The sequence below is a fragment of the Loxodonta africana genome, chromosome 22 (assembly GCF_030014295.1).
Source record: "Loxodonta africana isolate mLoxAfr1 chromosome 22, mLoxAfr1.hap2, whole genome shotgun sequence".
In the NCBI taxonomy this organism is placed as follows: domain Eukaryota; kingdom Metazoa; phylum Chordata; class Mammalia; order Proboscidea; family Elephantidae; genus Loxodonta; species Loxodonta africana.
Genome location: NC_087363.1, coordinates 1,625,284 through 1,639,068, shown reverse-complemented (window position 1 = coordinate 1,639,068; position 13,785 = coordinate 1,625,284). Strand labels below are relative to the sequence as shown.

The 13,785-nt window shown below is 36.9% G+C and overlaps 1 pseudogene; it reads left to right on the top strand.

Annotated features, from left to right (window-relative positions):
• The first annotated feature begins 708 nt into the window (after positions 1 to 708).
• LOC135228429 (olfactory receptor 4P4-like) lies at positions 709 to 1,970 on the top strand (annotated as a pseudogene).
• Positions 1,971 to 13,785: the final 11,815 nt, after the last annotated feature.

The following is a 13,785-nucleotide window of genomic DNA, read 5'->3' as shown; positions in this document are numbered from 1 at the left end:
AACTGTAGGACTGAACATTCTCGTATTTTAATATATCAGCACACACCTCTCACTAAAGCACTAATGAAACACATAAACAGGAAAGCAAATAACATCAAAATAGTTCCTAAAGAACTTTGACATAAGTTCTCTCCTTTTGGAGAGTTTTTCAGTTTTAAATATTTGTCCATAGATTTACATAGGTTTTATTTTTTATGCTTCCTTACTTGAAAATGGATTTAAGGTAATATATAATCCATTAGTTAGAAAACTTAAACATCACATTCTTTTGTACACAATTTAAAAAAAAATATAGCTATATAATTTATACTTATTTCCTTATTTTTTTTTAGTCCAAGAAGGTTAAGAGTTATATTCTTTCCAAGTAGTATTATATATTACATTAGACTTTGGAAAGAGACATTACCTAAAAATAAATGTTTAGTATTGCTGATTGATTAAGGACATTCATGTCTACTCAGGTTTGAATGGATCACAATTTCTGGAAGATTTAAAGGAAATCATCTAGCATACGCTCACACAGAGTGTTACTAGAGAGACATTTTAACTGAACATTTGTTTTCCATTCTCTAAGACTCTTGAAAGAAGACTACTGCACCATGTCAGTTTATTGTTCGTTGAACAGAATATGGTCATCACTCTTCTCAAGAAACACTTCTAAATATGGGCTTATGAATTATGTCATTTCAAGGGACTTATGTATTCTATGTACACTAGACCATGGGAAACAGCAATAACGTCACTGTGTTTATTCTCTTGGGACTTTATAAAAGCAAAAATACTGAAATCTTCTGCTTTGCATTATTTTTACTTTGCTATATTGCTATTTGGATGGGAAATTTGCTCATAATGATTTCTATCACTTGCAGTCATCTAATTGACGAACCCATGTATTTTTTCCTTAATTACCTCTCTCTCTCTGACCTCTGTTACACATCCACAGTGACACCCAAACTAATGACCGACTTACTGGCAGAAAGGAAGACCATTTCCTATAATAACTGCATGACAGAGCTCTTTACCTCACATTTCTTTGGAGGCATTGAGATCTTCATCCTCACAGGGACGGCCTATGACCGCCACGTGGCCATCTGTAGCCCCTGCGCTACACTGTCATCATGAGCAGGCAGAGGTGTCACACAATCGTCACAGCTTGTTGTTTCGGAGGATTCGTACACTCTGCCGGTCAGTTATTTCTCACTATCTTCTTACCCTTCTGTGGCCCCAATGAGATAGATCACTACTTCTGTGATGTGTATCCTTTGCTGAAACTGGCCTGCACTAATACGCACACCATAGGCCTCTAATTCAGGCCTAATTGCTTTGGTGACTTTTGTTGTCCTGATGTTGTCTTATTTTTTTATATTACACAGGCTCAGAGCATATTCTGCAGAGAGCCGCAGTAAAGCTCTTTCCACTTGCAGTTCTCACATAACAGTGGTGGTTCTATATTTTGCCCCTGCATTATTCATTTATATTAGACCAGCCATAACTTTTCTGGAAGATAAAGTGTTTGCTCTTTTCTATACCATCTTTGCTCCCATGGTCAACCCTCTGATCTACACCCTGAGAAACATGGAGATGAAGAATATCATGCGGAAAGTTTGGTGCCATCAAATCCTCTTGGAAGGAAAGTAACTTTTCAGAACCATTCCTGCTTCTCAGTCTTTGGTCCCCTGGAACCACAGCTCTGAAGAAGATCAATTCCCATCGTCTGTCCTAACTTACTGTTTGGAGAGAGAAATCAGAAAACAGAAGACACATCCTCTTTTTTTTTTTTCGTGCTTCTGCATGACACATTATCAATAAGTTGAGCATTATTATTATTTATACTCTCTCCTCGTGGCAGGGTAGTTAGGAGCTTGGCTGCTAACCAAAAGGTTGGCAGTTTGAATCCATCATCTCCTGCTTGGAAGCTCTATGGGGCAGTTCTACTCTGTCCTGTAGGGTTCCTATGAGTCAGAATCGACTTGAAGGCAACAGGTTTGGTTTATTTATTTATTTATGCTATCTGACTTAATCTTTAAGATTTTGCTCATATGATATGAAATAACCAATTTCTTAAAGATAGAGTATTATATCACTTATTGGACCTTGTAGTGAAAGAGATAAATTATTATGTAATTTTTTCATGCCTTAAAATGTTATGAATAAAACTACTTCAAATTTTTAAAACATTTTACTGAACTACAAACATAGAAAACAGCACATATCATCCATATTCAGCTCATTCATTTTTACAAGCCGAGTACTATCATATAATCAGCACCCAGATCAAGAGTCAAAAATTACAAGTTAGAAGGCCTTCTCATGTCCCTTTATAAGTACTACCTCCCAAAGTAATCACTTTCTTTATCTCTAGGATCATAGATTAGTTTTATCTGTTTTTGTACTTTTCGGCAAAGGAATGATGCAGATTATATTCTTTGGTGTCTGACTTCTTGTTGTAAGTTTTATGATATTGACTTATGATGTTGTGTGTATTTTCTGATTATTTATATTCATTGATGTACAGTATCTCATGGTGTGGATATATGACAATTATTTTATTTTTTTTCTTGTTCCTATACGTGACTAGTGCTGCAGTGAATATTTTCAACATGTCTTCTGGTGAATATATGTTTTCAACGGTTTTGTTCATCATGGTTCATTTGTAATTAAGACTTATAAATTTAAGACAGTGATTGTGTCTTGTGTAGCCTAGTATCTTACCGAAAAAAAAATAAAAAGTACTTGAAAGAAAAAAAAAAGAGTTACCCGTAGGAGGAATGAAAAAAAAAAAAAAAAGCCTTAGAAATATGTGAAACTTCTGGTATTTCTAAGGTCTATGTGATGAGGTGTGGCATATGCTAATTAATTTCAACCAACCTGTCAAACAGAAAAACACTTAGAAATGAAAAGAGAGGAGCGGCGGAGGAAAGCTCTGCCAAAGGTAGTTTACACAATGGAGCTCAGAAAAAATTCCCATGGATAGATCATCAGGTTACATTAGCAAGATTAACACATAGAAAATTAACACTGGGAAATATTATCAAATGGGATCCTTACTGTAGCATAGGGAGTTGCTTGGCATATTAAGTAAAACTGGGAAAATTCTACATCAGAGTGCTAAGAAGGAAAAATATGTACTTCAGGGCCTCCAAATAAAGACCAAACCAAACCAAACCAAACCAAACCAAACCAAACCAAACCAAACCAAACCAAACCAAACCCGTTACCTTTGAGTTGATTCTGACTCATAACGACCCTATAGGACAGAGTAGAACTACCCTATAGTGTTTTCAAGGAGCAGTTGATCGATTTAAACTGCCGAACTTTTGGTTAGCAGCCTCAGCTCTTAACCACTGTGCCTCCAGGGCTCCAAACAAAGACAGTGGGTCCAGATAACCGCACACATCATAGAAAATGAGATCTTTCCCAGGGCATCTATTCCTGTCCTAATTGCAAGAATAAACATGGTCATATGGATTAACCTAAAAGACACCATACTTAGTAAGGTAGAGGGTCGGGGAAAAATTGAAAGACTTTTGATGAGATGGATTGACACAGTGGCTACAACAATGGGTTCAAACACAGCGATGATTGTGAGGATGACCTAAGACAGGGCAGTGTTTCATTCTGTTGTTAAGCAGGGTCACTATGAGTTGGAACCTACTCGACAGCATCTAATAAAAACAATAACAAAACAAGGGAAAATTTCTTTTTTTCCAAAAATTATGCTCTCAATAAAAAAAGTACTGACCATAGGACAGAATTAGACTTTAAATAGTTTTTTCAGAATAAAACTGCATTTATTACAGTTCTCAGAAACAAAATATGGTATGAATATGTTTACGTATCAGTGAAAATTTAAAAACATGATATAGGATAGAGTCTCACAATTGCCCAATTTGTTAAAAAAACAAACAAATTAACTTAAAAAAATAAATAGGTTATTTTAATTAGACAGTTGATGGATATACCAGAGTGATTATATGCACAGAAAGAATCAGCAAACTGAATTTTAGATATTAATAAATTACTAAACACAGAATAGAGATGTAGGAAGATACAAAAAGTTAAGGGACATTAACAGACATTGGGAATAGAGTAGAAAGGAGAAATGTACTCTATCGTGCTCCTGGATTTTGGAAAAAGTGAAAAAGAGATATTTAGAATTGACAGAAAAATATTTAGAAAAAAGTCCACAATGAAGAAGAGGAGATATTCTTAAAAAGACCCCAAGCTATCATCCAATTTCCCACACGGACTTTTTCTGTGAGTTGAGGGCAGGTGGTATTTGGGTATCTGAGACAGAAAGGCAGAATAACACTTGGTTGACAGAGTGTGGCCAGAGGGGGGATGATCTCCACCTCAAGATATTTGCCCAAATAACAGGGATAAGTTAAGGGTGTAGTGAATCTAGCTCAAAAGGTGGGAATGGAGTTAAATTGTTTTTAAAAATCTTATATTTTTGAGTTTGTGGTAAAAGTACCAATTTAAAGTGGACTGTAATATGTCAAGGATAGATTTTTTAAAATAAATTTTTACTTGTATAACTTTCTTCTTATGCCTTGATATTGACAACACCTGTCTGCATACATCAGCCTTTCTTTAAAAAAAAATTATTGTGGTATTTGACAAGGGCCCAAAGCCTGTCAACTGGGGAAAAGACAGTCTTTTTAACAAATGGTGCTGGCAAAACTGAATGTCCATCTGCAAAAAAATGAGACAGGACCCATACTTCACATTATACATAAAAATCAATTCAGTAGGTGGGGCCAAGGTGGCTAACTAGTCAGAAGCTTCCACTGAACCCTCCTACAACAAAGACTAGAAACAAGTGAATTGATTACATATATGACAATCTATGAACCCTGAGCATCAAACACAGAACTAAGGAATAGATCTGAGCAACAGTGGAGGGAGAGACAGTACAGAAGCAGCAACGAGTTCCTGAGGCAGCGCCACGCCTCAGCTCCAATTCCTTGTGCCATTCTTTAGTGCGAATGTAGTGGGGCTGATGGTAGTTTCCTGAGACATGGCAGATTCAGCAAAGGAAGGCAAGGAAAGTGATGCACCCCTGACCCTGTGATGTGTCTACAGTGTAGCTGGCTGGGGATTTCAGGAAGCAGCTGTTTCAGTGAAAAAAGGCAAACAAAGTGCCGGCACCCTGACCCCCTGGTGTGATGGCTGCTGGCCTGGCTCTGGGGTTTAGAAAAAAGCTGCTTCAGCTAAAGAAGGCAACTGCTGGATGCAACCCTCACCCCCGGGACAATCTCAGTGGGGACACAGCCACCACACACAGGCTATACACACCTGTGGAATCTGAGATGAAACAGTGTTCTCAACACAAGTGATTTTGTCTAACTTACCCTGTGCAAATCAAATAGTTCTTTCTTCTGAAAGTATTCTCTCCTATCTATCTGATCCCTCCCTCCTCACTTCAGCTGGCTTCATTAGCAGTTGAATTCCCTGGGCCCGAGATAGAATGTGCTATGCCCTCTCTGGCCCATTATCCTGGCCTGGAAAAGAAGCAAATTAACAAACGAGGGAAAAATACTTTCCTGACTCCCCTAAACTGAAAGATCAGGGCAGAAGCGGCTCAAGTCCAGGCATAAGTGATACACAGACTTTAGCTTTCATCCCTACATGGAACCAGGTGGCTATTACAATGCAAGGGCAAATCTGTTAGAGGGCTGACTGTAATTGTTTCAGCAGGGCAGTGGAGACACAGGTTTTGGAGGTCTGATACTGCTCTGCCTATTAAACAGAGCCCTCACCTACCCACAGAAGGGATCTGAGGGCTGAGGCTCCATCCACACCACCTAGCCACCCGTGAAAGAGGTCAGAGGATAGTGGTACCTTCCAGTCTTTACAGGTATAAGCATGGGGTGCCCTAGGTACAGCTACAGAGCCCACCCACCAGAGCATGCTAGGAAACAGAAACTCTCCTTCCCCACTGATATTTGGGGGAAGGTTCTCAGCATCCTGCCTTCCTCAGGCTGTGACCCCCTGCCACTACCAGAAACAAGCGCTTATAACCATCACCACTACACCTCTAAGATAGTAGGTGACAGCCTACATCACACAATAGGTAACCGACTATCAGGACACCTGACCTGAATCTATACAAGAATAGTGAATGCACTCACAGGCTCATATACCTGGTAACAGCTCTAACCATCTGGTAGCAGGACATTAGTGCTTCAAAGGCTCCAATAATCAAGTTAGTGCACTCTAGTAGTCTATCTGGGTATACTGAAACAAAACAAAGCAAGAAGATAGGACACAATGAGCAAACATAAAATAAGTTATTATAATAACTTATAGATGGCTCAGAGACAGCTCAATATCAAATCACATAAAGAAGCAGACCATGATTTCTTCAACAAACTCCCAAAAAAGAGAAACAAGGACTCTCCCAAATGAAGATATATTCCTGGAATTTCCAGATGCAGAATACAAAAGTTTAATATACAGAACACTTCAAGACATCAGGAACAAGATCAGGAACAAGATCAGGCAATATACAGAAAAAGCCAAGGAACACACAGATAAAGCAGTTGAAGAAATCAAAAAGATTATTCAAGAACACAGTGAAAAATTTAAGAAGTTGCAAGAATCCATAAAGAGGCAGCATTCAGAAATTCAAAAGATTAACAAGAAGATTGCAGAATTAGACAACTCAATAGTAAGTCAGAGGAGCAGAATTGAGGAACTGGGATGCAGAATTGGGGAGATGGAGGATAAGGCACTTGGCACCAATATACTTGAAGAAAAATCAGATAAAAGAATTAAAAAAAATAAACCCTAAGCATCATGTGGGACTCTATCAAGAATAACTTGTGAGTGATTGGAAAACCAGAACAGGGAGGGATAACAGAAAATAAAGAGAGAATAGTTGATGATTTGCTGACAGAAAACTTCCCTGACATCGTGAAAGATGAAAGGATATCTATCCAAGATGCTCATCAAACCCCATTCAAGGTAGATCCCAAAAGAAAGTCACCAAGACATATTATCATCAAACTTGCCAAAACCAAACATAAAGTGAAAATTTTAAGAGCACCCAGGGATAAGCAAAAAGTCACCTACAGAGGAGAATCAATAAGTTCGGACCACTTGGCAGAAAACACGCAGGCAAGAAGGCGATGGGATGACATATGCAGAGCATTGGAGGAGAAAAACTGCCAGCCAAGAATCATATATCCTGCAAAACTGTCTCTCAAATATGAAGGCAAAATTAAGTCATTTACAGACAAACACAAGCTTAGGGAATTTCCAAAAACCAAACCCAAATTACAAGAAATACTAAAGGGAATTCTCTGATTAGAAAATCAGTAATATCAGAACTCAACACAACACTAGAACACAGAACAGAGCATCCAGATATCAACTGAGACAGGGAAATCAAAAAAATAACATAAGATAAAAAAATTCTCAAATCAGGGAATCAGTGATGTCATCATGTAAAGGATGGCAATAAAGAGGGATGAAATAAAGAAAGCGTAGATCTTCCATATGGAGAGGAAATCAAGGCGATATAAGGAGGTACAAGTTAGCTTTATGCTAAGAGAAACAGAAGTAAATATTAAGATAACCACAAAGAAGACTAACAATTCCACACTTCAAAATAAAAACCAGGATAAACATAAAGACTCAACAAAAACAAATTCAACTACAATGATAAAGAGGAACACACAATTTACAAAGACAAACTTCTCAGCACAAAAAAGTAAGTGGAAAAATGAAACTGTCAATAATGAACAAAAAAGGCATCAAAATGACAGCACTATACTCACACCTGTTCATAATTATGCTGAATTTAAATGGACTAAATGCACCAGTAAAGAGGCGGAGAGTGGCAGAATGGATAATAATAATAATAATAATCCAACTATACGCTGCCTAAAAGAGATGCACCTTAGAGATACAAACAAACTAAAACTCAAAGGATGGAAACACATATGTCAAGCAAACAAAAATCAAAGAGCAGGAGTGGCAATACTAATTTCTGACAAAATAGACCTTAAACTTAAATCCACCACAAAGGATAAGGAAGGACACTATATAATGATTAAAGGGACAATATAACAGGAGGATATAAGCATATTAAATATTTATGCACCCAATGACAGGGCTACAAGATACATAAAACACACTCCGAAAAGTGAGATAGACAGCACCACAATTATACTAGGAGACTTCAACACACCACTTTCAGTGAAGGACAGAACATCCAGAAAGAAGCTCAATAAAAACACGGAAGATCTAAATGCCACGATCAACCAATCTGACTCCATAGACATATACAGAACACTCCACCCAACAGCAGCCAAGAATACTTTCCTTTCTAGTGCACATGGAACATTCTCTAGAACAGACCACATATTAGATTCCAAAACATCGAAATATTAAAAAGCATCTTCTCTGACTATAAGGCCGTAAGAGTAGAAATCAATAACAGAAAAAGCAGGGAAGAGAAATCAAAAACTTTGAAACTGAACCATACCCTGCTCAAAAAAGTCTGTGTTATAGAAGACATTAAGGATGGAATAAAGAAATTCATAGAATCCAATGAGAATGAAAACACTTCCTATCACAGCCTTCGGGACATAGTGAAGGCAGTGCTCAGAAGTCAATTTATATCAATTAACGCACACATACAAAGAGAAGAAAGGGCCAAAATCAAAGAACTATCCTTACAACTTGAACAAATAGAAAGAGAGCAACAAAAGAAACCCTCAGGCACCAGGAGAAAGCAAATAATAAAAATTAGAGCCAAATTAAATGAAACAGAGAACGGGAAAAGAATTGAAAGAATTAACAAGGCCAAAACCTGGTTCTTTGAAAAAATTAACAAAATTGATAAACCATTGGCCAAACTGACAAAAGAAAAACAGGAAAGGAAGCAAATAACCTGAATAAGAAACGAGATGGGCGGTATTACAACAGACCCAACTGAAATTAAAAGAAACATATCAGATTTCTATGAAAAATTGTATTCTAACAAATTTGAAAAACTAGAAGAAATGGATGAATTCCTAGAAACACACTACCTACCTAAACTAACTCGCAGTGGTAGAACAACTAAATAGACCCATAGCGAAAGAAGAGATTGAAAATGTACTAAAAAAAAACTCCCAACAACAACAACAAAAAAGCCCTAGCTGGAATGGCTTCACTGAAGAGTTCTACCAAACTTTCAGACCATAGAAAAGGACAGAATACTACCAAACTCATTCTATGAAGCCAGCATATCCTTGATACCAAAACCAGGTAGACACCACAAAAAAAGAAAATTATAGACCTATATCCCCCATGAACTTAGATGTAAAAATCCTCAACAAAATTCTACCCAATAGAATTCAACAACATATCAAAAAAATAATTCATCATGACCAAGTGGGATTTATACCATGTATTCAGGGATGGTTCGACATTAGAAAAAAAATTAATGTAATCCATCATATAAATAAAACAAAAGACAAGAATCGCATGATTTTATCAATTGATGCAAAAAGGCATTTGACAAAATTCAACACTCATTCATAATAAAAACTCTCAGCAAAATAGGAATAGAAAGAAAATTCCTCAACATAATAAAGGGCATTTAAAAAAGCCAATAGCCAACATCATCCTAAATGGGGAGAGCCTTAAAGCATTCCCCTTGAGATCGGGAACCAGACACGGATGCCCTTTATCACCACTCTTATTCCACATTGTGCTAGAGGTCCTAGCCAGAGCAATTAGGCTAGATAAAGAAATAAAGGACATCTGGATAGGCAAGGAAGAAGTAAAAGTATCTCTATTTGCAGATGTCATTATTTTATACACAGGAAACCCTAAGGAATCCTCCAGAAAACTACTGAAACTAATAGAAGAGTTCAGCAGAGTATCACGATACAAGATAAACATACAAAAAATCAGTTGAATTCCTCTACACCAATAAAAAGAACATCGAGGAGGAAATCACCAAATCAATACCATTTACAGTAGCCCCCAAGAAGATAAAATACTTAGAAATAAATCTTACCAAAGATGTCAAAGACTTATACGAAGAAAACTACAAAATGCTACTGCAAGAAACCAAAGGAGAACTACGTAAGTGGAACAACATACCTTGCTCATGGATAGGAAGCCTTAACATAGAGGCCTCCCACTTTCTTCTTCTTTTTCAGTAATGCTTTACTTAACTGGGGCTTCTTTCTCTTCCATATGAAGTTGGTGATTTGTTTCTCCATCTCATTAGAAAATGTCATTGGAATTTGAATCGAAAGTGCGTGGTATATATAGATGGCTTTTGGTACAATAGACATTTTTACAATGGAATTGTAGAACTACCCCACAGGGTTCCCAAAGAGCAGCTGGTGGATTCAAACTGCCAACCTTTTGGTTAGCAGCTGAGCTCTTAACCACTCAGGCACCAGGGCTCCAAGGTTGACTCAAGATACAACCTAATCCTGTGGACTGAGTCCTGCCTCATTAACATACCTGCCTCTAATCCTGCCTCATTAACATCATAGAAGTGAGGATTTACAACACACAAAAAATTCACATCAGATCACAAAATGGTCAGCAACTACACAGTTGTGGGAATCATGGCCTAACCAAGTTGACACACATTTTTTGGGGACATGATTCAATCCATAATAGTAATACTCTTTGTTCTGGAATTTTCTTTGATAATTACATACATTCTCTTTCTTTTCCCTGATGTTAGCATTTTATATATTTTTTTCTTCCCTTTACTTCTAACCTACTTGTGTTTTTATAAAGTCCATTTTCTGTATATGCAGCATTTAATTGGCTTGTGTTTTGTTTCCTAACTGGTAAAGTCTGCTTTTTAATTGGAGTTTTTAGACACTTTCAATTGAATGTGGTTATTGATATGGTTGAGTTTATGTCTATCATCTTGAAGTTTTTTTTTTTTTTTTTTTTGTCTTGTTTATCCCTCTTTCTTCTTCCTCTTCTGTCTCTTGGATCAACTGAGTATTTTTATGATTCTATATTTTATATTTTTGCTTTATTAGCTATATATTTTTTTTATTTTAGTGGCTGTTTTAGAGATTATAGTAGGCAAATTTAACATACCACATCTACCTTCAAGTAATTTTGTACTTCGTATATAATAACTTTACAATATTGTATTTACATTTCTTCCTATCCTGCTTTTATGTATTGTCATACATTTTATATCTAACATAGGCTGCAAGCACCAAATATATTGTTAATTTTAAAACAAAGTCTGTGATCTTGAGCCAATTATTTATTCTAAGAAGTTTTTTTTTTCCTGATTAATAGAGGTAAAAATTCTTATAAAAGTGTCTTTCTTAAGGAGTAAATCAGAACTGCACTTAAAATGTTTAATAGGGACCAGCATATAATTAGCTTCCAAAAATGTTTGTCAATATAATTGTGATTATTTACTTCAAGATAATTTATCTGAATTTGGTTTGGTTTTTTGTTTTTATGGTCACCTGATCTTTGACAAGGGCCCAAAGTCCATCAGATGGGGAAAAGACAGCCTTTTTAACAAATGGTGATAGCAAAACTGGATGTCCATCTGCAAAAAAATGAAACAGGACCCAAACCTTACACCATATACAAAAACTAACTGAAAGTGTATCAAAGACCTAAATATAAAACCCAGAACTATGAAGTTCATAGAAGAAAAAATAGGATCAATGATAGAAGCCTTAATATATGGGATTAACAGGATACAAACCATAACCAACAACACACAAACTCCAGAAGATTAGCTAGATAACTGGAATCTTCTAAAAATTAAACACTTAAGCCCAACGAAGACTTCACCAGAAGAGTAAAAAGAGAGCCTACAGGCTGGGAAAAAAAGTTTTGGCTATTACAAATCACACAAAGGTCTAATCTCTAAAATCTACAAGAAAATCCAACATCTCTACAACAAAAGACAAATAATAAAATTAAAAAATGAGCAAAGGAAATGAACACACATTTCACCAAAGAAACCATTCAAGCGGCCAACAGACACATGAAAAAATGCTCTAGATCACTAGCTATTAGAGAAATTCAAGTGAAAACCACAATGAGATACCATCTCCCCTCTGCGTTACTGCCACAAATCAAAAAGCAGGAAATAACAAATGTCGGAGAGGCTGCGGGCAGATCGGAACTCTTATGCATTGTTTATGGGAATGCAAAATGATACAACCATTTCGGCAAATGGTATGGCACTTCATTAGAAAACTAGAAATAGAAATACCGTATGATCCAGCAATCCCACTCCTAGGAATATATCCTAGAGAAATAAGAGTCATCACACAAATAAATATATGCACACTCATGTTCATTGCAACATTGTTCACAATAGCAAAAAGATGGAAACAACCTAGATGCCCATCAACAGATGTTATACAACGATAAAGAACAACAGTGAATCTGTGAAGCATCTCATAACATGGGTGAATCTCGATGGCATGGTGAGTGAAATAAGTCAATCACAAAAGGACAAATATTGTATGAGACCACTACTGTAAAAACTCATGAAAAGGTTTACACACAAAAAGAAACAATCTTTGGTGGTTACGAGGGAGGGAAAGGGTGGGGACAGAAAGAATCTAAATAGGCAATAGATAAGTGGTAACTTTGGTGAAGGGTAAGACAGTACACAATACTGAGGAAGCCAGCAGAAGAAGTACAAGGCAAGGTCATGGAAGCTCCATAGACACATCCAAACTCCCTAAGGGACCAAAGTGCTGGGCTGAGGGCTGTGGGGACCATGGTCTCAGTGAAAATTTAGCTCAACTGCCATGAGATAATTTATAAAGAAAATGTTCTACATTCTACTTTGGTGAGTAGCTTCTGGGGTCTTAAAAGCCTGTGAGCCACCGTCTAGGATACTGTACCTGTCTCACCCCTTCGGGAGCAAGGAAGAATGAAGAACGCTAAAGATACAAGGGAAAGATTAGTCCAAAGGACTAATGGACCACATCTACCACGGCCTCCACCAGACTGAGTTGAGTATAACTAGAAGGTGCCTGGTTACCACCACTGATTGCCCTGACAAGGATCACAATGTAGGGTCCCAGACAAAGGTGGAGAAATATGTAGAACAAAATTCTAATTCAAAAAGATAAAGACCAGACTTCCTAGCCTAACAGAGACTAGAGAAAACTTCAGAATATGGCCCTTGGACATATTTCTGCTCAGTGATGAAGTCTCTCCTGAGCTTCACCCTTCAGCCAAAGATTGGACAGGCCCATATAACAAAATGAGACTAAAGGGGCACACCAGCCCAGGGGCAAGGACTAGAAGGTAAGAGGGAACAGGAAAACTGGTAATAGGAAACCCAAATTTGAAAAGGGAGTGTGCTGACATGTTGTGGGATTGTTAACCAATGTCATAAAACAATAGGTGTACTAACTTTTTAATGAGAAACTAGTTTGTTCTGTAAACCTTCCTCTAAAGTACAATTTAAAAAAATTATCTGATCTAGATGAGATGTTATAAAATATTGACTTTTCTGAAATCTTACATATACTCATGTGACTACATGTGATGCGTAGATATTTTGTTCTGTTTATGGAGGGGACACCAACTGTTTATCAGTACTGATGACTCTAATTCCATACACATTACAGACTTGCAACTACTTAAGGGAAAGTGTCTGGGAGTAGTCAGAATAGAACTCTTTCTTTCTCTCTCTCTTTTCTGTTCCAGACTTCTTTTAACTTTCCAATATCTTTGAAAAAGAGGTGTGAGTCCTGTTCCACCTAGCAGAAGATCTGTGCTAATTATAATTTGTTTTACTTACTTTCTTTT